Source organism: Sabethes cyaneus, chromosome 2 (genome assembly GCF_943734655.1).
Source record: "Sabethes cyaneus chromosome 2, idSabCyanKW18_F2, whole genome shotgun sequence".
NCBI classification, from domain to species: Eukaryota; Metazoa; Arthropoda; class Insecta; order Diptera; family Culicidae; genus Sabethes; species Sabethes cyaneus.
Window position 1 is genome coordinate 152,265,714 of NC_071354.1, and position 24,287 is coordinate 152,290,000.

At 43.0% G+C, this 24,287-nt stretch overlaps 1 protein-coding gene across 3 annotated transcripts in view; it reads right to left on the minus strand.

The window, feature by feature from the left end:
- The window catches only part of LOC128733427 (translation initiation factor IF-2-like), a 145,626-nt gene extending 123,726 nt beyond the window's left edge, over positions 1-21,900 (minus strand). For all 3 annotated transcript variants that reach the window (XM_053827001.1, XM_053827002.1, XM_053827000.1), the window contains exon 1: positions 21,356-21,900. The gene's annotated coding sequence lies outside the window, so the exon portion shown is untranslated. The remainder of the gene's footprint in view (positions 1-21,355) is intronic.
- Positions 21,901-24,287: the final 2,387 nt, after the last annotated feature.

Here is a 24,287-nt window from a genome sequence, read left to right on the forward strand (position 1 = left end):
CTAGCTCCGTCAGGATCGCTCACATCCAGCACCGCTAGGTTACAAACTGCCCTATTTTTCAACATGCCGGTCGCTGTTTCCACATCTGCCCGACGCACAATTCCGTCTTTCCCAGGGTAGATTCGGTTTACTCGACCTCGAATCCACAAGTTCCGAACTTTCCCATCGGCTACCATCACTAACGCTCCTTCCTTGATTGGTGGCACATCGCAGAACCACTTGGATCGCCGAGTTAGGATCGGCAAGTACTCGGTAATCCAACGATTCCAGAACGAATCCAAGCTCTGCTGCATCAGTCCCCAACTATCCTTCATCGCTTTTCCGACATTAGCCGGCGCTTTTACTGGCTGGCGTACACCACTAGAGCTGAGCATCAGGAAATCGTTGGGAGTTAACGACTGCTGCTGCGCGCTGTCCAGCGGTAGATACGTCAACGGTCTGGAATTTATCATGTGCTCAGCTTCGGCTAGATATGTCACGAGCGATTCGTCGTCTAACTTCTGCGACGTGGGCAGTGTTCCCAGCGCAGTCTTTACCGAACGCACCATCCGCTCCCAGCATCCACCCATATGCGGAGCGGACGGTGGGTTGAACCGCCATAGAGTATCAATGTCCGTGAAAGTGCTACCCAGGGCTCGGTTGATGTCCCGCAACTCCTGCTCAAGCTCTCTACTGGCGCCTACGAAATTTGTCCCGTTATCTGAATACACCTCTTTCGGCGCGCCTCTCCGAGCGACGAACCGCCGAACTGCCTTCTTGCACGAGTCGGTTGTTAAGCTGTGCACTGCCTCCAGGTGTATAGCTCGGATGGTCAGGCACGTGAAGATCGCTACCCAGCGTTTAACAGCACTACGACCGACTTTCACCAGATACGGTCCAAAGTAATCGATCCCTGTGAAGGTAAACGGTCGAACGAAAGGGGTGGTGCGGAACCAAGGAACGGGACTCATCTTTGGAACTACAGGGGTGGCCTTGTACACGTGACACCACTGACATCGCTTTTCCGTTGACCGGATCTGCGCTCTCAAATTCGGAATAGTAAACTTCTGACGAATTTCGTTCGCCACCGTTTCATTGTTGCCGTGACGAAATTTTCGATGGTACCAATTCAGCAGCAAGTTGGTGATCGGGTGACGCTTGGGCAAGATTATCGGGAACTTCGTATCGTATTTCACGCAATCTGCCGTTGCAATGCGACCATCTACGCGCAACACACCTCGATCGTACAGCATCGGAGAAAGAGTCGCTATCGAACTGCTGCGGCTTAAAGCTTTACGGTACTCCGGTGGTAAGCGTACGTTGCGATTCATCGTAGCTACCTCGTCCGCATAACATTCTGATTGTGCGATCCGGCAAAGACACTCCTCTGCATTCTGCAAATCTTCACTGCTGACATTATCTTCATCGATCTTCGGTCGTTTTCCGATTCGTTGCAACAACTTCCCAGTGAACCGGTACACATACGCCATGCTTCGTAACAGTCGCTCGTATTTCGAAAAACGTGACACATCGATCAATTGCGCTGATAGGAAATGACTACAGACGTACGCCGGTCGCAGCTCTTCTTCGGGGCCGCTCATTGTCGTGAACTTATCCACCGGCCAATCGCTCTCCTCTTGGTACAAGAAGGCGGGTCCACGCATCCATCGGCTGTCGGACTTGCAGTTCGGACCTTTACCCCACTTCGTCGCTTCATCGGCGACATTTATTTTCGTTCCCAGCCATCGCCATTCGTCGGGTTTTGACAGGGATAGGATCTCGTTAACTCTAAACGCCACGTACTGCCGGTATCTGCGCGTATCCGATTTGATCCATGAGATTACGGTGCTAGAATCGCTCCAGAAGTATGTGCGTTTGATCTGTACCGAATGACCTTCTTCGATTGTCTTGCGTAAGCGAGCACCAATCACGGCTGCCTGCAATTCCAGTCGAGGAACTGAAGTCTGCTGTAGTGGAGCTACCTTCGTCTTGGAGGAAACCAGGGCGCATCGAATTTCTCCTCGGTCGCGAACACGGAAGTACGCCGCTGCAGAGTAGGCTTGCTCACTACCGTCCACAAATATGTGGATCTCCAGGTTATCGAAACAGGCAGGATCATATCCCGGAAAATAGCACCGGGGAATACGGATGTTATCTAACTCCTTCAGAACTTGCAGCCACTGCCTCCACCGTACAAACAGATCTTGGGATATGCGATCGTCCCAGTCCAGCTTAGCTCTCCAAACATCTTGCAGCAGAATCTTCCCTTGAATTACCAGCGAACCAACCAGCCCCAACGGATCGTAGATTTTCATCACGAAGCTCAGCATCATCCTCTTTGTCGGCACGGTGTCACCTTCTATCAACGATCTCAGATCATCTTGCAGATTGAACTTGAAGCAGAAGACATCTTCGATCGTTAGCCAAGACAGCCCGAGAACACGTTCAAAACCATGATGGCCATTCATCGAAAGGTCTTTCACTTCAGCGGGACTCACTTCTCCGATAGCTTCCAGGACCGAGGATCGATTTGAAACCCAGTTGCGAATTCGAAAGCCTGCCTTCCGGTGTACTTCAGCTACTTCTAGTGCTAGACTGACGGCTTCCTCTTCAGTGTCGACGCTGTCGAGATAGTCGTCGACGTAATGCTTATTCTTGATCGCATCTGCCGCCTTGGGGAATTCCTGCTCATTCTCCGTAGCATTCAGGTTTTTAACATATTGTGACTGCGCCGGAGAACACGTCGCTCCGAAGATAGCGACATTGCACGCCATCGTCATCAGCGGTTCGTCTGACGACTTGCGGAAGACGAACAAGAGTGCGCTTTGGTCTTCCTTTCTGACTCCGAGCTGCAAGAACATTTCTTGTATATCACCCGAGTAGGCAACTTCCCGTTCGCGGAATTTGAAAGTAACATGTAGCTGGGGAGTCAACAAATCCGGACCCTTCAAGAGCATCATGTTCAGGGACACACCGTTAACTTTTGCGGCCGCATCCCAGATAACTCGTATCCGTCCGGGTTTGTTCGGATTCTGTACCACTCCTAACGGAAGGTACCAGGTACGTCGCGGATCGAAACCTGCCATCTCTTCTTCAGTTACTACGTGGATGTACCCCTTCATCTCGAAATCTGCCACCTGCTGTCGTACGCTCTCATATAGCTGAATATCCTTCTCAAGTCGCTTCTCCAGGCATCGCCACCGGCGCTCGGCCATTGGTCTACTATCCGGAAATTCGATGTCGTCTTGCGCCCAGATCAGCCCGGTTTCAAACCTTCCGCTTTCTGTCCGAACTGTCGTCTCTTCGAGGATTCTACGTGCTCGTTGGTCTTCGGCTCCTTCCAGATTAGGAGCTACGGCAACTCCAAGGCTTTCTACTGAGAAGAACTCCTGCACGTAGTCGTGGAGATCGCGTTCTGTCGTATCCGCACAAATAAGCATTTGACGGTGCTGGAAACTGTCTTCTCCCCCTCGTACACGGCCACTTACGACCCAGCCAACACGAGTCTTCGCAGCGATCGGTTCATCTTTTCCTCCTTCACGAACCTTCGTGGTAGTCAGCAGATGTGAGTTACTCAGCCCGATTAGTAGTCCAGGAACGGCTCTCTTAAAGCTCTTGACCGGTAGATGTCGTAGGTGCGTGAACTCCTTAGCCAGCTGCTCGAAATCCAGCGATTGTTCCGGTAGCCCTAGATTTTTGACGGTGTATACTTCGGATAGCTTGAAACGTCTTCCGCCATTTGGCTGCGATATACTCAGCTTCTCTAGCACAGTAGTCTCGATCTGCTTATTTATCCCACTCGTCCAATGGATGCACAGGGAATGCGCTCGACTGTCCACGCCGAGTTGGTCTGCAATCGCCTGTTCTACGAGAGTCACAGACGAGCCGTCATCCAAGAATGCGTAGGTGTTCACTGCAGCACCATTCTTCCCGTACAACGTCACAGGAATTATCTTGAACAAAATTGATGACACCGGAAGCTGGTGAATGGTGACGGTAGCATCGCTGGAATTCCCGGTCGACTTCGGCTCGCTGTGCAGTAAACGATGATGTCGCTTCTGACAGTTGTTGATTCCGCAAACTTCGCCTTCGCATGGCCAGCGAATGTGCGATACGAGACAGCGACGACATAGCTTGTTGTCCTTTACAAAATTCCACCGGCAGTCTATCGAGAGTCTCTTGAAAGCTGCACAACTCGCAGTGGTATGGCCGGTAACGTTGCATTTAGGACAATTCCTGCTTACTTCTTGTCTTTTGCTCATATTATTCTGGTGATGTTCTCGCCGTTCGCCGGGTGGGTTGGTTGATGCTGCTTTTCGTTCGTGTGCATCATGCGTATTCAGGAATGCCTGTTCTTTATTCCTGGGTTTTTCGTGCTTCTCGTCCTTCGGAGGCTTCGGTGAAACGTACAAGTTTGTAACGCCACTGGTGGCGGCCGTAACGTTCCGCATGTACTCGCTGAAAGCTTTTAAATCGACCACGGGTAGACCCACTTGGTGTAGCGCCCAGCTAAATTTGATATTTGCCGGCAGCTTGTCCACCAGTTCTTGTAGGAGAATCGGGTTGGACAGGTGATTCGTCATTCCAACAGCCTCCATATGACCACACAAATTCTGCACAGCCAAACCGAAATGAATCAGCGTCTCCAATTTTTCCGCCCTGGGTGCGGTCGTTGCTCGAACTTTGGCCACCAGGTTATGAACAATCTGCTCCGGCCTACCGTACAATGTCTGAAGGGTAGACAGCACTTGTGGCACGGTAGACGGATGTAGAAGAAAACTGCTGACGGCATCTTTCGCAGCACCTTTCAGCGCCCGTTGCAAACGCAGCAAGTTTTCAGAAAGTGAATAACCACATGCCTCTGTCGAATGGTTATAACTACTGATAAAAAGCGGCCACTCGACAGGGTCCCCGCTAAAGACAGGAAGCTCTCTTGTGATGACTTGCCTTGCTGCCAACTGATGGGACGTGGGACTTTGCATTGCATGACCATAATTTACATCTATGGGGGCATTTCGTGGCCCTAACGGATCTACTAAAAGAGGAATCGGGGGCAATCCTGGCTTTGGAGGTACATAAAATGTCTGGGTGGGTGTCCCTACTATGTCTACTTTGTCGTGAGTCGTTCGAGGGTTATTACTCACAGTTACACCTCGCTGGTTCTCCTCTGGAACGTCGTGCTGATGCTCGTCCTCTGCGGGCTGTTCTGCTGCATGCTGTGCCGATTGTTGTTCGCACTTCATGCGCAGTCGTTGCACCTCCTCGGTAAGATTCTGCTCCTGTGCCAGGAACCTCTGCTTCTCTTCGTCTCGTTTCGAACGCTCAGCTTGGCATTGCTGTTCTAGCTGTTTGATCCGTTGTACTAGGTCCATTTCCCTATTTCTGTGCTGCTTATCGACTTCATCCCGCTTCTTCAAGTCGGCTTCGATCTGCTGCAGTCGCTGCCTGTCTTGTTTACGCTGTTCATCCGCATATTTTAACAGGTTGGTCAACTCCTGCTCTCGCTGGTCTCGCAGTTGTAGCGCTTTCTCTTCTTTCTCACGTTGCTGCTGATAAATTCCTTCCATACGGTGTCTATCCTGCTCACGATTCTCCTCGGCATGCTTAAGCAGACTTGCTAACTCCTGCTCTCGCTGTTCTCGCCGCCGGAGCTCTTCTTCCTGCTGCTCGGCATGCTTTCGCATCTCGCTTGTCTCGCGTTGCCATTCTTCGTATGGTAGTGGTTTTTTAATCAACTTCGAGACGATCTTTGGAAACGCGTCTACTTTCGATGAACTCGAAATCTGACCGCTGATGTCAAACAATCGGTTTAACGGTGGAACGTTGACTAGCGGTAGATCCGGTAGGCTACCGGTATGCTGCTGCTGCTGACCGGATTGCTTTAAAGCATCTTTTTGCACGACTTCCACCATCGCTCGCTCGGAATCTATATCGGTTATTTCACTGACTTCGATAGGTGTCGACGATCCAACCGGTTCCCCGTTTCGAACCGAAACTTGTTGATTTGGTTCACTTCCGGTCGTACAGGGCATCGCTTGCTGGTGGAACCAGGTTTCTACTTTATTTCGGCTACTTGCATGGCTTCGACTGCTTTGGCTGCTACGCATACTTCCCGCATCTTCATCCTGCTGGCGAAGCAGCTCATGCTTCCGAGCCAAGTACTCCTTCTCACGTTCAAGTTTTTCATTCATAGCCTTCTCGACCAGTAATTTCTCTTTCTGCAACCTTTCCTCCTCCAATTTCTCACGCAAACATCGTTCTTCTTCCAACTTCTGAAGCTCCCGCTCTATCGCCGATCTCCGGGAACTCGTCGTGCTGGATTTTCCCGTCCTAGAGCTTGTACGTGACGGAGAAACGCACTTCACACAGCTGAATTCACTGGATCGCGCTGTACTGACGTCCACTTTCGCACAGGAGAAATGGTACCAACGCTCGCATTTTCCGCACTGTACCATATACAACTCCGCATTGTTGGGCCGTTTACATTCCGCGCAATCGAAATGCTCGCCGTGCTCGATGTCAACCACTGATGGTTCGAATTCGTCATCATCCGACTCTATTACTGGTGTACTGTCACGGGATGGTTGAGAGCCGCTGCCCGTTGGATCTTGTCGGGTCGCTCGAGTTTTCGACCGGGTCTGGCGAACGAATGATCCTTGTGCACTCATATGGATATTTCTTTGAGATTGTTACTGTGGGGGTTGGCGTTTCGGAGTCCCAGAAGCAAATTCCATCCGTTTCCGATGAAATCAGCTCAAAGCTGCAATTTTATTAAGCGGAAATCAATTGATTGCACCCATAACCTAAATGTTAGATAGACTTACAAATAGTCTCTTACTCCGCTCTACTACATACTTCGCCTAAATATCTCCAACACAACAACCTAGCTTTTATGCAAATTAAGCCTGTAAATCGTAAGTAGTAAGAATTTATGGTATTTAATAAAGAATTTAAGGATTTACGTCGTAAATCTGTTTAGCTACCACTCGATCCAAGAACAATCAAAAAACCTTGTCATTGACACTGTCCTGACAGCGCTTCGCAATATAGTCACATCAGCTCAAACGTCAACTGCGCCGGGGGATGCGCCGATTTGCTTTTCGTCATCACCCGCTGTAACACTCTCAGTTACATGTAAATCAACATGCATTCCAACACAAAAATCTACGGAACCCGCACAGCACTGCTTAGTGACGTTAATTGAGAAATCGTTCAAATATCAAGAGACAGTACTTTGTGCTTTCCTTGATATTGAAGGCGCTTCCGGTAACACGTCCTTCGCGTCAATTAATACGGCTGTCTGTCGAAAGGAAATCGACGACACTGCATTGAGCTGGATTCGAGCAAAGAAATTATTCACATCGTTGGGCGATACGTCGGTCAGGTTTTCTGCGATCAAAGGATGTCTACAGGGAAGAGTTCTCTCCCCCCTGCCCTGGTCACTGGTGGCCGACGTAGTCCTTTACAACCTATCACAGCTTGGTTATGAGAATATTGCTTACGCCGACGACGTTGTCCTTATCGTCAGAGGAAAGTTTGACGCAGTATTGTCAAGTCGCTTGCAAGGAGCTCTAAACACCACCATGTTATGGTAGTGTTAAAAGAGGAACTCAATGTAAACCCCACCAAAACAGTAATACCATTCACTAGGCGAAGGAAACATATTAGGCCGTATGAATAAAACAGTTTGCTTTGCTTTTTCCGCTGTAGGTATATGCTGTAAATCTTATGGAAGAGTTTGCTCTAACGCTTTTATTACTCCCACTATTTGGCAAAACATGGGAATTGAAACCTCAACTAGCCTTTTGGTCATATACTACTATTGCATGGCCTAGGATAACCTATGCTGCAGTCGTATGGTGGCCAATGGTGAAGGAGATGACAGCCCAAGCCAAACTAAACAAAGCACAGCACCTGGCCCATCTTTCAGTTACCAGTGTCATACGTACAACACCTACTGCAGCCATGGAGGCAATTACTGCCTTTGCATCTTCATGTGAAGAATGAAGCAGAACTCGCATTACGGTTGCAAAGGAGTACAACTATACTTCGAAAGCGACCAAATCGGTCATCTTCGCTTACTTCGGGAGTTCAATCCTACACCTTTAGTAACTTCATATGAATTTCATATGACTGGTCTTCCATCTGGAACCATCTGCTTTTTCACAGATGATTCAGGCCTGCTCTGGCTCCGGAGTTTACGAATCCGGCATCAGGGAAACTATCGCATTAGGAAAGTAGTCCACCCTTTTTCAAGCAGAAGTATAGGCAATATACATCTGTGTTTCAACAATATGGTTGAAACGAAAGTACAGGCATGCGAAAATCGGTATCTTCACGGACAGCCAAGCAGCAAATTTTTTAAGTATACTTAAACGTCAAAGTATCAAGTATTTAGTTTATAAGTATTTAAGAGATAAAAAGATTGATTAATCAAATACTCAACGGTTAATTGTTTGAATGTTTGAATTTTAATGTTTAAACTTTTCGTCGCTGTTCATTTTCTATTTTACTGATTCCTGAACCATTTCAACTTGTGTAATCTCGAATGTACTTATTTACTGTACATTTCATTTATTAATAATAACCAACTCTTCCATCAATCCGGACAGAGATTCGCCACGTCCTCCTCATTGGTTTAATTAACATTGGTTAAATTAACTCGTTATTGATGCCGAACAGAACTACGTCATTAACCTCCGGAATTACTATCATTATCTACAATATCACTTTGATTGTTTTCTGTTTTCACCAGCGAAAAAAGTAATCAAGCTGCCAATTGTTACGTACCAGGCCCCATAGTTTGCTGGATTCCAGCCCACTGTGTTGTGATTACACCCTATCCTGCTAGGTACGGTAATCAAAAACGGAAATAAACAACCATTAACCTGGTAGCGCACACAATAAGCCTTGATCATCGGCTCTATTTTCAAAGTGCTCTCACCTACTTCGATCGTTGGCACCTACCCCGGGTTAGGTTTGAAATTGGTTCGTGTTATGACGACCGTTATATTTAATAACACGCCGAGTGCTAGCAGATTTAATGGGATTTGCTGGCCGCGGGTGTGCTCCGAATGCATAAAACGTCGACTGAGTGTAAACATAAACAACGGTGCGCCTCTATCGGAGCCGGATGACTCCATTCGGGGCTACCACCTCCGATTGAACCGAGAGCGCTCCGCTCGGATGGATAGAATAATAAACAATGTTTTGGTCTATTTTCGGTCATCCTCGAATATGAGAACAGCCGGCAAGTGGAGGCGCACGTGCACCCGCATTGATCGAATTCTACTTCGATTCGGATGGATTGCTGTCAGAGCTGATTGAAATCTTCTGCATTTTTTCCGAGAGATTAATTAACGTTAGCCTGAATAGTGTAAATTCACGGCCGTTTGCTATTTCGGTCGCTGCCAGCCAGAACTATGGCTGACCGGCCTGACCAGCTTGACGAGTTGATGGGACAGTCGAAATTAGTTCAAAGTCAGATCGATTTTATATGAATAAGAGAAAATGTGTTCGGTGATTGAAGCGTAGTGCGTCATTTGTCTCATCACAATTAATCGATCGACAATTCCCAGTGGGATAGAGTACAATTATCGTCCTCGACTGGAGTACTAAGACAGTCTCTATATCAAAGTAGTTCTTTAAGATGTAATAAAATCTCTTTTTGTAATGATTTTTGAGTTAAATACAAGAATCTTTTACATTTTACATTTAATTATTATTTTTATAAGTTGGTGATCGTAAAATAATTTTTTTGAACCTGTTTAGAATTTAAATTTCAATTTTACACATTTCTCTGTTTTCCACGATAATGCAATGGAGACGCATGGTGTTTGTCATTACTTTCTAGAAAAAATGGTGATTTTTGGTACCAACGAAAGGGGATGTGCGGGGCTAAACTGTTCTGACAAGGACCAAGTACACATGATTTAAAAAATAATTTAGCCTCACAACATAATCAGTTCGAAATCGGCAATCGTCCTGAAGATAAATTCAGGGAATTGCTGTGTGTTCAAAAAAGGATCCTGTATCTGGGACATGTCTAGCCCCTCAAAAAATGCATATTATTTTCTATTGTCGTTATTGACTACAGTGAAAGCCAATTGAATTTATTTAAAAAATAGCGTACTTTCAATTATGTAGTTCCGGAACATTATCGATTTGATGTGCACTGCTTTGGGTTCTTGCTTTGGCTGCAGTAGTTTTTTCACCTTTTAATTTCTTCTGCTTTTGTCGAACAATTCTTTGTTGAGCTCTAGTTCGAGCTTTTTCGTATTCCAATCTTGTGGCTTCTTTCCGAATCAACCCAATCATTTTCATTTCCTCCAATCGTTCAGCACAGCTAAGGATTATAGGTATGCTTTTTCTGCCGATGGTTCCTATGCAAACCACCTTTTTTTGGTGTTTGTGAACCGGACAAATATTGCGAAATGCTTTACGGCCTAGAAATTTTCTCGATTGGCGATAGTTATTTTATTGTAATTTTTTAATAGTTATCGAATTACAGTTTACTTGAAACGGTTATAAAAACCATCTCCAAAAACTATTAATCGTTCAAAAGTAGCCTTTTATATGAAGCACGTTAAATAGTATTAAACATTTGGACGATACTAACCAATTGCATAAAAACAAATAAGTTTTATATTCCTATAAAAAAATTTATATCACGTTCAAGTTTGAGTCAAGAAAAAAGCCGTCATTAAATGAAAGTTAACTCTTTGGCACTTTGTCATTTATTTTTCTCGGCAATTAAATTATGATTCTCAAATACAACGACAAAGTTTTTCTAGCATTTTTCTGCTTGAAGAAAGCAACTGCATAAACAGTCTTTGAAAGTTGAACGTTGAAAGTTTTATTATTGGAGTCGACCAAAATTGCTAGAAATGATTGCCTTGTTATGTTTGTGGTTTCAAAAGTTCCAGTTGATTTAAAAGATCTGTACGTTATAAGATACTGAACAAAATATACACTTAGCATTGTTTTATTTGAAACTCTTATCATTTATCATTATTCTACAAACACACGAACACACAACGGATTTCACGATAGCTCGTCTTTGGGATTGGCCCTCTCAGAATTCAATGAAACTTTTTGTGTGTAAATAGTTCATGTAAAACTGCAATTTTGCATACTTAGTTTTATCAAAATTGGTCTAGATTTGTACGAAACTATACTGTTGAAAAGGGCACAATTTTTTTCTCTTTTTTAATAAAAAATGTAACTTGAAAACTATACTGCCGCTACTCGCATAACAGTCCCATTTTTTATGGAGTTTTCTATATACATGGGACTGTTATGCGAGTTGTGGCAGTATAGGACCTAAAAAAATAATCTATGAGTGACTTTTAGAAAATATTCTAGATTTTCTTGAAAAAATATTTAACAAAATAAAAATCATTTTCTACACTAAAAAAAAGCATTTTCAAAACTTAAAATCGATTTTCCAAAAAAACCATCTCAAAAAACCATTGGTGAAATTTTTTTTGAAGATAGATAATTATGTGGCCTATAAGCCCCATGCACTGCAAAATGGTTATATAAGAGAAAAAAGTTTTCCAAAAAAAAGGAAAATTTTCATACTTATGTGGCCTATAAGGCCCATGCACTGCAAAATGGTCATATTTAAGAGAAAAAAGTTTTTCATACAAAAAAATGAAAATTTCTATACTCCATACTAAAAAAAGGTATAAATATAAATTTTGGTTAAAAGCAACCGTAAACATCAAGGTTGACGAAACAAACGTAAAACAAACGTAAATTGAACATAAAATATAGGGTAGTTGATCCATTAGTTGCGCCACTAAGCAAAATATACCTTCATTTTGCTTGTTTATTGAGGTATATGCTTCAATTAATGCTTGTGGGATATAAATTTATCAAATACAAGGTATTTGTCACAAGGCAAGACAATTGCTTTCGTTGTACGAGAAGCATTATAAAGAAAAAATGAATTTTCCGATTCAATTATATTGTACCAACAGTTGCGCTAATGTTTCCTTAATTAAGTTTGATGTTCCTTTAATTGTGTTATTCCATATACATTGCTAGGTTGCTAAGTGAAAAAACATCGTAGCAAAACTATAGATGAGCGCCTATAGTTGTGCGCTCCAACTGCGCGTTAGATTTTGGAAAATTGGCATTTTAGCAAATAATGCTTTAATTTTGAATGGTGTAGTCTAACTACCAATACTTCTAAAAACCTGTTTTATATATTGAATGTAATTGTTTTATCTAAAATGCTACGGTGACGAAAATATGCATTAATAATGAATAGTAGCGCAACTATTGGTACTACCACAACTACTGGATCAACTACCCTATATATAAAAGAAACAAAAAATATATACAATCTCCATGTTTACTGCCTTTCCGTGAACGCACAATTGATGCATGCGATGCGATGACGCGATGAGTAACTTTTCGAATGATTCTACGAAAACGCTCTCTTCTACATAGATAACTCTGTCTGTATAGATAGGTATGCCTACTATCGGAAAGCAATCGAGGTGTGCTTGTGATGGAGTGAACGCCTCAGGCGCTTTATGATTACAAAGTCAAGTTCAGCCGGAATTGTTTTGCTTGAGTGTATTTTTCGATATATACGAAAGCTTGCTTGTTGTATACTCGCCCCGTACGATCGACATTCATTGAATGGTTTTCTATGCGATTATATGCGGCGCCGCGGAGCACCGAAGTGTAACAAGTGCGATGAGTTGAAGTTGATTCATTTAAACCGGTAGTTAGCTAGGCGGAATAGGCGGAACTGAAGCGATGACTTAGTGGATTGGTGATTCGCAAGATCTAAATATGCGATAATGCCGCTGCTCAATAAACGTCGAAGTTCAACATACTAATCCGTACAAACATGGTTTCACTCAATGGTAGTAGTAATTCGTGAGTTGATCTGTCACGTGTACGATCATGTTAATTAATACTTCTTATTTTTCTTTTGATTATTTTTCATGAAGTCATAGCATCGTATAAGTCACCTATATTAGTATGTATTTGCAACTCCGATACTGGAGCAATTTGAAGGAACTGCGTCTTTGTAAGACGTGATAAATTGAATTTTTAGTTGAGTCATAATGCCTTTCGTGTTTCTGAATATTGCATTTAGGAAGGAAAAATGTAGCAAATGCCAGAAGGCATTATATATAAATTGTAAATTTTCGTTTGCGTGTTACTTGGGAATTGCATCCATCATCATGAAATGATTTCTACTCTGTCATTGAACCGAATAATGGTGTCGTCTATAGAATAGGTTTACTAAATGTAAATAACTAAATTAAATGATGGTGTTTATAATTTTGCCTTTTTTACTTATTTTGATCTCCACTTTTGTTGCCTCTCCCCACTTCGGATCCCTCCATTTTGTTTCGCAGCCACTTGCTATCGGCCCAAATGTAAGTAGAGAAACGTTATTTATTTGAACCTCTCTCCTAGAGGGAAAAAAATAAACAATTTTTTTTTAAGTTTTAATTTATGGTAAATTGGTGGCTTGCTAGCAGCTATAATCAGAGACGTAGGGGGATTAGGGGCATAATGAGCACACGGGGTGAAATGGGCACCCCTCTTTTCTACAAAAGTACACATTTTGTAACATCATATGGCATGCGAAACATTGCTGTAGGTACTACAGTATCTATTTATCAACAAATGAGTGATCTCTACTTTTAAAACACGGAGTTATATTAAAAAACTTAACTAGGTTCTCAGACGATGGAAAAAATATAATTTTGATGCACTACCAAATAAGCTTTTACGATCATTAAAAAAATATCTTAATCCATCAAGTGCACACTGCAACATGATGTATACATTGTATCTCGAATTTTACCTTCATTGAAGTTTTGATTTTATACTATAATTATTGTAAAAACCCATTTTTACTTTAACTACTTGGCTGGGGGTGAAACGAGCACTGTGTCGCATTAACTAACCTGTCAATTTCGTTGTTTATCGCATCAATGCTTGTGTACAGTGATGGTATGAATATGCCAAGGGAATCCGGAAGACATAATTGGTCAAAAAAGGCCTTGCAAGCGGCCTTGACCACTATAAGGCGAGATGGAATATCCACAAAAGTCACCAAGTACCACGGCATTCTGCGGCAGACGTTAGCTCCGTATGTGGGGCCATACGAAAGGGCAATCTCGGGGCAGGAGGTGAACCAAATTGATTGCTTCAAAGCTGTTTTCGTTCCCGCTGCAGAACAAGTGCTGGTGGTCCATATTTTGTATATGGAAATTCGATGCTACGGTATTACTACCTGTGAAATCAGAACCCTCGTATACCACCTGGCAGAGGGAAACGGAAAAGCATATGTCTGCCACACTAAAACACAGCTAGCTTAAGCGTCATCCGAAACATTCCTTGTGTGCTCCAGAGGCAACCTCCGCGGCTCAACTGGCTTTAAGCGGCTTGCGGTGAATAGTTTTTTTGACGTTTTTACACGTTTCATGTTTGTGTATGTATGGGTGTGTATGTGTATATGTGTATGTATGTGCGTTTTTTTCCGTTAGAGTAGGGAAATCTGCTATCAGACACCTGAGAAGACAACTCAGGGAGTGGGGTTTGGTATCCCGACACCTCTACTGGGGCGTGAGGATCCAGACCCACTAAAACCCTACTCGAATCTCCAGCCTCAATCCCCCCTGGAACCACCTTATCGGTATTACTTCAAGGAGGGGCTATTGTGCTTAACGCACACTCTTAGATAACTACTGGACTATGGTAGTTAGGCTGTTTATTCGCCGTTGATCGGCTTTCCAGCGGTTTTGTAGCTCAAGTACGATCTGGGTAGCAGCTGCATTGACCGCACCCCAGACGTCCGAGCTAGAACACATCCTTTGGGGTAAGTTATCCGGAGTAGTGTCCTGTCCGCTAACTGCCATCATGTTGCTTCTCACGCCCGCGAAACGAGGGCATATGAAGAAAGCATGTTCTGCAGTTTCCTCAACATCCGCGCATTCGGGACACGCGGGGGACTCCGCATGCCCAAACTTGTGCAGATATTGTCTAAAACAACCATGCCCTGACAGAATCTGTGTCAGATGGAAGTTGACTTCGCCATGGCGCCTGTTGACCCATCCGGATAGTTCCGGGATAAGTCTATGTGTCCACCGGCATTTTGTGGAATCAGACCATGCCCGCTGCCATGTGATCATCGAGGCCGATCTTGTGGTACTCCGTAGGCCTCTAGTTCTACGTTGGTTGAAGCACTCTACGTCCTGGCTGATGATGATACCAATAGGCATCATACCCGCTAAGACGCAGATTGCGTCATGTGAAACTGTGCGATACGTACTCGCCACTCTTAAGCACATGAGACGATAGGTGCTTTCCAGCTTGGCTAGATAGCTTTTGGTACCTAACGCCGATGACCACACCGGCCGTTGGCTAAAAGCCTTCGCTTGCTGCCATATACCGCAGAGCTATTAGACATCATACGAGACAATACCTAAATAGCTGTGGAAGCCTTCTTGCAGGCGTAGTCGACGTGGCTCCCGAACTTGAGCTTGTCGTCGACCATGACTCCAAGGAATTTTAAGGACCGCGTTGACGAAATAGTGCAGTCCCCGACGCTGATATTTGCTTGCTGCACCGACTTGCGGTTGTTCACCACGATAACCTCCGTTTTATGATGCGCTAGCTGCAGTCTCCTGGAGCGCATCCAATCTTCAACAATGCTTATAGAGTGGGCAACCGTCAACTCAACCTCTCTGATAGATTCACCGTAGACTTCCAAGGTGATATCGTCCGCAAAGTCGACAATCACCACCCCTACCGGGAACTTTAGCTTCAACACCTCGTCATACATGACGTTCCACAACACCGGGCCCAGTGTGGAACCTTGCGGAACCCCTGAGGTGATTGGAACGCATTTCTGATCCTCCTCCGTATTTTAGCATAGCACACGATTCTGGACATAATTTTCCAGAATTCTGTACAGCGACACCGGCACTTGGACGTTCCGAAGCGAGCTGGCTATGGAGTCCCAGCTAGCGCTATTAAGCGCATTTCTCACGTCGAGCGTGACAACTGCGCAATAACGAATACCTGTCTTCTTGGGTTGGATTGCCAGCTCGGCTGTCTTAGTGACAGACAAGATGACATCCACCGTAGATTTGCCTTTTCGGAAACCGAATTGGTTCCTTGACAGATCTTTTGTACCCTCCGTGTACAGTACGAGTCTGTTAAGGATAACCCTCTCCAGCACCTTGCCGGCAGTATCGAATAGACAGATCGGCCTATATGACGTGGGGTCACCCGGAGGTTTTCCCGGCTTCGGCAATAGGACCAGGTTCTGTCGCTTCCATCTGTCCGGGAAGTGGCCAGCTTCCAGGCATCTATTCATTACTCCCCCGAATAATTCGGGAGCCTCTAGAATAGCCGCTTTAATGGCCATATTCGGGATACCGTCTGGCCCCGGTGCCTTGCTCACCCTTAGGGATTTAGCGATATCAATGAGTTCCTCGTTCGTAACCGTCACTTCCTCCCCGACCTCCAAACCGCCGTCGCCCACGTTACATTGGATGTTCGGCTGGGAGGCCGACTTAATTTTACTGGAGCCTCCTCCGCCTTTTCTCTTGGCCCTAACCTCGGTCCACGGACCACCTGTCTTGGAGCTTCCCGCTGGTTCATCGGTTAGCTCTGCCAACCCGCTAGCCTGAGGGCTTTTACCGATCAGGCGTTTTTTCGGTCCACCGGGGGTGCTATCCCCAGGGTATGTATGTGTGTATGTATGTGTATATGCATGTGTGTGAGTGACATTAATTAATTTTAACACGTGACGTTTCAATCTACTATGCTTCTACTATCAAGGCAAAGCAAAGCATAGGTGCTACATCCGTTAACGAAATTTGACCTTCTGCTTTTATACGACAGACTTCGCAACCAGCTGTTAGTGTACAGGACAATTGCAGGGCCAGTTGCTATGATCCTATTGACTCTAACAGCTGGGACTCGAACATACGACAACTGGCTTATTTGGCCAGCATCATACCTTGAGGCCAATTGGGAGACCTCTACTATCATGAGACGCTAATTAAGAGTAGGAATATTCTCGTTTGTTACATTAGGAATAAGTTTCTTTCTGGAGGGCTAACTATTCATCTTACCCACTTGGTGCACGAGTTAGACTCGTGTTCATAAATTCCATGAATTATTAAGTTACGGTGATTAAACCCCTTAGAGGTAATATAAAATCACATTTTACATATTCTTAAAACAGTATGCAAATGTTAATATTTTTTGAAACGATGGTTCTACAATTGATGAAGGGATTTTTTTGGTGAAGGAAGGGGAAGAGCGGAAAGGTGAGAAGGGGGGGGATATTGGTAGCTACGCTTAACAAATAGTCATTTTGACTCCTACCTTTTGTCCAATGCTGGAAGGTGCATGAGTCGAACCAAGTTCTAATCTGAGATTATAACCAGATTTGAACCCACAACACCCGCCAGGGCATGTGGTTCGCTGGTACTTGTACCTTTGAACCATAGAGGCACTGGACAAAAGGAGACTGCAGATAGCGACGCGTCTGGTTGGGTTATAGACACAAATTGTGCCTCTTCCTCCATCTATTGTAGATAACCACCGACCGAGAAGTTTAAATCTAACTGCTTTTTACTGACAGGGCGTGTTAGTAGCAAGCATTTCCTAGATGATTTCGGGCAAGACTGCCGTAGACCGCTAGTGTTCGCCAGCGACTCGCCGTCTAAAGCGCTGACAGCCGCCGCAAAAACCACCTCTCTGTAGGTGCATGCATTTTAAGTTTATTGTAAGTAAGTTTATTGACTGGCAGCGGTAATTCTTAGTTGAATCCGAATGAGTGGCAGCAAGTTAGGACAGCATATATACTCAACGATTGAGAAGACCGAACATACTGTTGAAATTTATCAATTGCTAAAGTGCTTCATGTTAATTCATTCCATAAATCACAAATTGATACTTTGCGATAAGTTAACTGGTTTTTGAGAAACTGTAGGGTAGTTGATCCAATAGTTGTGGTAGCTCCAATATTTGCGCTACTATTTATGCATTGTTAATGCATAAATATTTTCGTCACCGCAGAATTTTAAATAAAACAATGACGTTCATTATATAAAACAAGTTCTTGGGAGTTTTGGCAGTTAGACTACACTATGTATAATTTAAACGTTCTTTGCTAAAATGATTTTCTAAAATCTAACACAACTATTGGCGCAGTTGGAAGACGCTCATTTCTATAGTCGCACTACAATGTTGCAACCTAGTAACGTATAAGGAGTAACACAATTAAGGGAACGCCAAAATCTATCACAGGAACATTGGCGCAACTATTCGTACAATATAAATTGAATCAGAAAATTCATTTTTTCTCTATAAAGCTTCTCGTACAACGAATTGTCTTGCCTTGTAACAAATACCTGGCGTTTGATAAATTAATATCCTAGAAGCATTAATTGAAGCATATATCTCAATGAACAAGAAAAAAGAAATTACATTTTGCTTAGCTGCGCAACTAATGGGAACGTCTACAGTAAATATTTATTTTCCAAACAAAATTGTTCGAAAAACAGTCCTAATGAATATTTTCATTATGATACACTTGTTCCATGGGTATTATTTATAAACAGTTGAATAAGCTACTCTCTACTGATAATTGGGGAGTCTGAAAAACTATAATGCAATAGTCCAAATTATATTATCCGAGAAGGAGTTTTTGTTTTATACATTAAAAATTATACTAAGGGACCTAAAAAGGATCAAAGTTATAGCCAGTCCACCAGAAGTTTTTTCCATTAAATTATTTTCGAAATAAATTTCGAATTATAATCACCCCAGAATTACTGATTTACTGGTATCATACCCATATATGCAGAACTTAATATTTTCTGTAAATTTGAATAAGATTAGTTTTAAACTGTGATTGTCCCACAAGCAAATTTGCAAAAACCCTCTGCAAAAGTTGTATGTGTATTGATGTATGACGGAAAAGTAAATCCCCCGATTCAACGAAGCTTTACTATGTCTATAATAATCTAACCAAGACAACTCACAGATTACTCATTACAGATATGGACGGCGTATTTGTAAATGGATTTTACCGTGAGAGTAAGTGTCTAAATCGTGAAGTCATTGTTAAATAGTGATGAATAATTTTTTTATTGTGTCAAAACAAGATTTTGATTTTAGCACACTCATGATTTCGACGGTATAGAAGACAACAATGTGTCATAGACTAATCTCAAGATTTTAGTCTTGACCTTGGAATGAGGTCATACATATATTAATATTTTTTTGAAACGATGGTTCTACAATTGATGAAGGGGCTGTAGGGGAAAGAAATGAAATTTTTTTGGTGAAGGAGGGGGAAGAGCGGAAAGGAAGGGGGGGGGGTATTGGTAGCTATGCTTGACAAGTAGTCATTTTGACTCCTACCTTTTGTCCAATGCTGGAAGGTGCATGAGTCGAACCAAGCTGTAATCTGAGATTATAACCGGATTCGAACCCACAACACCCTCCAGGGCATGTGGTTCGCTGGTACTTGTACCTTTGAACCATAGAGGCGCTGGACAAAAGGAGACCGCAAAATCCACTTCTTAAGGATAGCTACGCGTGTTGGTTGTGTTATCGACACATATTGTGCCGCTTCCTGCATCAATTGCAGATTACCACCGAGCGAGAAGTTTTAATCTAACTACTATTTACTTTCAGGACGACGACACTGTGCCGGCCCTTACGACTTGCAAGGTACTGCACGTGACGCTGTTCGTCCGTCAGCGTATGTTAGCCGCGTTTCTCGGCGCGGGTTTTCGAGGGAAGGCCCCGTTCCTATGTAATAGACTAATCTCAAGATTTTAGTCTTGACCTTGGAATGAGGTCATACATATATTAATATTTTTTTGAAACGATGGTTCTACAATTGATGAAGGGGCTGTAGGGGAAAGAAATGAAATTTTTTTGGTGAAGGAGGGGGAAGAGCGGAAAGGAAGGGGGGGGGGGGGTATTGGTATGTGGGTTCGAATCCGGTTATAATCTCAGATTACAGCTTGGTTCGACTCATGCACCTTCCAGCATTGGACAAAAGGTAGGAGTCAAAATGACTACTTGTCAAGCATAGCTACCAATACCCCCCCCCCTTCCTTTCCGCTCTTCCCCCTCCTTCACCAAAAAAAAATTTCATTTCTTTCCCCTACAGCCCCTTCATCAATTGTAGAACCATCGTTTCAAAAAAATATTAATATATGTATGACCTCATTCCAAGGTCAAGACTAAAATCTTGAGATTAGTCTATTACATAGGAACGGGGCCTTCCCTCGAAAACCCGCGCCGAGAAACGCGGCTAACATACGCTGACGGACGAACAGCGTCACGTGCAGTACCTTGCAAGTCGTAAGGGCCGGCACAGTGTCGTCGTCCTGAAAGTAAATAGTAGTTAGATTAAAACTTCTCGCTCGGTGGTAATCTGCAATTGATGCAGGAAGCGGCACAATATGTGTCGATAACACAACCAACACGCGTAGCTATCCTTAAGAAGTGGATTTTGCGGTCTCCTTTTGTCCAGCGCCTCTATGGTTCAAAGGTACAAGTACCAGCGAACCACATGCCCTGGAGGGTGTTGTGGGTTCGAATCCGGTTATAATCTCAGATTACAGCTTGGTTCGACTCATGCACCTTCCAGCATTGGACAAAAGGTAGGAGTCAAAATGACTACTTGTCAAGCATAGCTACCAATACCCCCCCCCCTTCCTTTCCGCTCTTCCCCCTCCTTCACCAAAAAAATTTCATTTCTTTCCCCTACAGCCCCTTCATCAATTGTAGAACCATCGTTTCAAAAAAATAACAATGTGTCATTTAATCCGAAAATTCATCGTATTACTCCTTCAGTTTCAATCGTGTTCCACTGACTGATCAATTCAACGAATTAACAAGAGAGATCTGTACAACGAAGCACGATTATCTCCGTCCAAGCGCTTACTAATACACTCAGCTCTTCCTGTTGACAGCCTCGTGGAGACAATTATTTAATTCTCGACAATCATACAGCTGTTCTAGGCATTCTGACCTTTCCCATAGTCATAAATTGAGTTTTCAAATGGCTGTACTATAACATGCGCCAGGAACATCTAATTATCTGCTTCTACAGATGCATGAATAAATAATAATCTAGAGCTGATAGTAAAACGGCAATACACTGAGAATTATTTTGAGTTTTTTTCTACTTATCTGGCAGTACTATGTACTCGAATTCATCAGTTGAATTGATTTAGCATTTAATCCATGTACATATAGCGAAGCTGAAGCTACAGTAAACAGTGCAGCACTGTTTCTGATCTTATCCAAGGTGTTCAAATGGCAGTACTATTTAACAAACTGAACGATTATTCACCTTATTTCACACGTCTGCAAACGATTTCACTTCGACAATGAGACGATAGCTCGTCGACGGCAACAATGAGGGCTCCGTCTCGAAATCGGTATATCTTCAATGGAAGCTTCTATTTTATATTATTTTATTTTCAACCATCCAAATTCACCAGAGATGGGAAGCAACACCGATACACTAAAACGGAATCCACTGTGAGCACTTTAATCCACTATTTCTTTACATCTGATCGTGATTTTGTGTCGACAGCCGCAAAATAATCAACAACAGACGGTAAAATAAACACACATTTGGCGAACACGAAGTTCGATGAGGCGTACTATCCAATTTCAACTCCCACTACACAGCAGAGGCCGAAAAACAAAACCAACAACAAAGTTTACTCACAATTTACCGAACGCACCGTGCAACTTGTTACTTCTTCACTGTCTCCGATATGTTATAACTGATATACAGCAAAATTGCCGCCGAACGGGCGACTCGATTCACCGAAACAACAAACAACAACGTCGCACACGTATGCGCGCCGAGCGAGGAGCACAACGAGACACCAGCTTTCGGATTCGACGACGATCAGAGGCAAACTGAGCGAGCGTCCGACTCGCGGCTATGGTTCATGCTGCCAAGCAGAAAGCTCCAACCGACCGACCGACCGGTTATACTATTATGCTCCTGCTGCTGAGTCTACTCTCACGCCTGTCGCACGCTTTGGATACCACTACACGCTTGCACCCAAAAACACTGATGGTGGTTGAGCTCGAAGCCAACCCGACGGTGACTCCGTCGATGATGATGGTCATGACGACGATGATGGTGGTGGCAACTGCGACGACAACCACGACGAGAAAAGCCGGAGAGATACGAAAATGTGCATGGTTATTGGCTTAGCCGAACGGTGGGTAAATGTGGATGGTTAAAATCTGCAACCGGACGAGGGATGGAAATTGTGGTTTCGGTAATAACGTAGGAGCTATCTGAAGTAGTTTATCTAGGATTGGTTTGAACATGGTAATCAAATTGCTCATAAAATTCAGCCAATTCTTGTGGTATCATTTTAATTTGGTTCCAAAAACTGAACAAATAAATTTTTGTGATTGTGAAAACTAAACTCATAGGGTTGCCAAGTGGCCGGTTTTTGGCCGGCCCGACCGATTTTTCACTTGCAAAGTTGGTGGCCGGCCAATCCTGCAAAAAGACCGGTGTTCCGACATATGAAGCCGGATTTGTACTTTTTGCCTGATTTGTCAAATTTTCTGATAAATTTATCGGCCATCCTGAGCAGTGGATCATTGAAGATAGCCAATTTTGCAGTGAAAATACTTTGCTTTTGGCGGTAATATACATTAAATTATTCACTAGCACCAAAAGCAAGTAGTTGTCACTCTGAAATTAGCTATCTTCAATAATCCATTCGACGTTCGCTGTGGTTTCGACTGTGATGTCCTACCGTTCGCTATCTCCACAACTGACTGATCATCCCATTTACACAGGAAACTGTCAACCGACTTCCGGCGACTACCCAAATAATATATCAATAACGCACATTACACATTCCAGGCAAATCCTCTAATAATATGCTACCACAACCACCCTAGCTCCCCCCACCAGCATTTTTTGAAGGTTTTTGTAATTTTTAGACTTGGAAACACTATAAACTCATTAGATTCACTTAGCATCGGCTGGACTATTATTTAACGCTTCTGCTTTAATCTGCAATATATATACTCAAAAAAAAGCAAAATCAGGGCAAAGTTCCAGCGAGCTCGTTGAGCGACTCGACACACTCGAGTCGGTTTCAACCTGGTTGAGCCATCTAGTACGTTAGGCTCCTCTCTTTATAGTGCCGGTGGGGTTCTTGAAGACAACAGATTTCACTGACTGAAGTTTTTGGAGCGTCTTAGTAGAATACGAAACCTGTAAATCAAATAAAAAGAAAACTCATCCAATTTAATTCTACTATGTATATTTTATTCTTGACAGATACGTATTTCGCCTACGACTTGTAGGCTTCCTCAGTGTCTGGTTTTGAACTTCGAAAACAGACACTGAGGAAGTCTGCAAGTCGTAGGCGAAATAGGTATCTGTCAAGAATAAAATTTACATAGTAGAATTAAATTCGATAAGTTTTCTTTTTATTTAATTTCCAGATTTCATTGCACAGTCATCCTGTACTGTATATTTTTCGTCTTTTACAATCTCCGTCCAAAGTTTTCAAAGGACTACCGGTCTGATTAGCGTTTTATACATCATCAGCTTCGTGCGTCGACATATGCTCTTTCAACGAGGCATCTTGCGAATGGCAAAGTACCCGAGTAAATGATTATAACAAACATATAACAAAAAAGTATCTCAATTAGATAGAAATAACAGAATTTGTTATATTTTTGATCAGACAAAATAATGAGGCTAACAGAATTATTACAAGTTTTGTTCTTATATCAAAATATGTTATAACTTTGTTACAGAGCAATTTCAGCTTGTTCCAGCTTGCAAACGGTTTGTCTCAACTATTTTTGATTGCAATGAAATTTTGCTAATACATTACAATCACGCACCGAATCATTTTGCATGAAATATATTTTTTCGTCAAGAGTAACTTTTAAAAAGAGCGTATTTAGAAATGAGATTATTTTTTTAAAAAATTCTATCTCGAAAACTATGTATTTATTTTATGAAAATGACGTCAAAGGAAAAATTGTAGTAAATCAAGTGTATTTTCAGTAAACAATTACGCTTAAAGAAAAAGCTTTGCAAATACGTGATAAAAATCATAAATTGAGAATTATCTCAAAACATGTCTTTTTTTAAAGATTTTTTTAAGCGCAAATAATACTCTAAAATCAGGTAAAGAGCTCTTTCGGAATTTTTATAATCTATGAAAAGTTTTTGTAAAGCTAAAATAAAATCAAATTCTACGCATAATATTGAACAAATT